The following is a 2,128-nucleotide window of genomic DNA, read 5'->3' as shown; positions in this document are numbered from 1 at the left end:
GCCTCATAATACTGCTGTAGCATTTCTCAAGTATGCAATAGTTCTCAATAACTCCTTATTTGTAGGGTACTACAAATTCAAAGTTTTAAACACAGAAAACATGTATGTCAATAAAATAAAATAAGACAAAATAAAAAAACTCTGAAGGCACAGATCATATATAAAATTTAACAAAAAAAGAAGTGTCAAGCAGTGTCTTGCCTCAGTTTGTTTGCCTGGTATTCTTGCTACGAATGATCCACGGCGTAATCTCCTGTATATGATTGGATTTGGTTGTCTTGCCTTTGTCATTTCATGATATTGCAAAACCAAATAAAGAAGCCAGTGAATCAAAAAAAGTCAACTATTGCACCTTCAAAGCTGGAAGATGCACAAGGTAAAATACATAGTCCATAAGATACTAATGTTTTTTAATTATATGAGCATCTATTGATCCATGTCCATTGAAATTGACCTTACCTAATCACAAAATGTCTAGTAGTTCTTGATTCTATATATAACAAGATTGAATTATTCAACTTTGAGCGAATGCAAATAATGCACTTCATCTCTTCATATGAGTGACATGAATATTTTTTTCCCTCCTATCATTGGTTTTAAGCTGGTCCTAAAAAGTTTTTTATTAAATAAAAGTTCTTTATTAAATAAGGAATGTTTTTTTTTTTGGCACAGGAGCTAATCACTCCCATAAAGTAAAGATCAGGAATCGGAAAGGGTATTTTTTTTGTTAAGGGCCTCGTTGTCCCTTCGAAGTAATTGTCAGGGCCGGATTAGGGATTCTCTCAACAAACTTTATCTCTTCATTTATTATATTTTATATCAATAGCTCAAACTTAGAGTTTAGAATTTAAAATTTAGGGTTTAGAATTTAGGATTCAGAGTTTAGGGTTTAGAATTAAGAGTTTAGGATTTAGGATTCAGAGTATAGAGGTTAGGCTTTAGAGTTCACGGAACGCTACACTCTTTACTTTCTCCAAAGTTCATCAGAATTCACCTTAGTTTTACAGCATAAAAATGAAATAGAATGTTCTAAACAATAATTTAATTACATAGGTTTAATAATAAAATTTTAAGATTATTATTATTGTTGTCAAAATACTTCCTCAAATACTAATAGCTCTTAACACAAACTTGATTCAAACTAATCTGAGTTGGAACAAAGCCTTATTATTGAAAATTTTCTTAATCATTTTCACAGCAAGGAAAAAGAATAAAGGGTTGGGGAAGAGCCAAACCCAAAATGTATAATGCAAGCAGCCTAACTTGATAATTATAGTAGATTCCACCCACGGCTTTGAAAAAGAATGCTGCAATTCATTTTATTCACAATTCCAACACTTCTATTACACTGCAATTGCAGAGAAAAAAAATATTGAGATGTTGACTTATAACTAAAAAATCAAACTTTCTCTGGGCCATCAGCACCAACTTCACAAGTACAGTTACAATAATGATCTTCAATGTCAAAGGAATGGTGATGAGTAATCCATAAAAGTGCATGAATCAAAATTATAGGAACAACAATAGCTAAAGTAACAACAAGATGAGTCCCAGCTTCAGTCACCACAAGCATCACCACAGTTACAAACACTAACAATGACATCACAAACCTTTTATCTATAACTTTGTGAAGCAAAACAGAATAAGGGAATGCCCTTAGGATTAAACAGTAAATGGTTATTACATATGTCATTATAACCAAAATAATCAATGAAACTTTATGCCGGGGATGAAGACTATGAAGAGTATGATCCAAAAGAATAATGTGTAATATAAACCAAGATTCCCTAAGTTCCTCATGATTCTGATTGCTGCAGCTTCTGAAGTTAATGGCATGTTAAAGGGATAGTATATTTTGATGTCAGTGTAGAGTTTTTCATGATTCTCTTTAAGTTCATGAGATTCAACTTTGGATGAAGGTTTTGAGGAGGTTGGTATTCTTTAGCTAGTTCCAAAATTTGCCATAGCATATGAAGTATGAAATTTGGAATATCAAAGAAGGGCTACGTAGAAAAAAAAAGGAACACTCTTTAACAACAATTACTGAAGCTAGAGGGTATTAGGTTCAATTGATGGCTGCTTGTGTTGCTTTGATTGTGAATTTGGTTTATTACAAATATGTAGAATA

The 2,128-nt window shown here is 32.0% G+C and overlaps 1 pseudogene; it reads right to left on the bottom strand.

Annotated features, from left to right (window-relative positions):
* Positions 1,400-2,128, bottom strand: LOC107610331 (annotated as a pseudogene).

The sequence above is a fragment of the Arachis ipaensis genome, chromosome B01 (assembly GCF_000816755.2).
Source record: "Arachis ipaensis cultivar K30076 chromosome B01, Araip1.1, whole genome shotgun sequence".
Classification (NCBI taxonomy): Eukaryota; Viridiplantae; Streptophyta; class Magnoliopsida; order Fabales; family Fabaceae; genus Arachis; species Arachis ipaensis.
The sequence above is the reverse complement of the archived record's forward strand: the minus strand, read 5'-3'. Positions and strand labels throughout refer to the sequence as shown.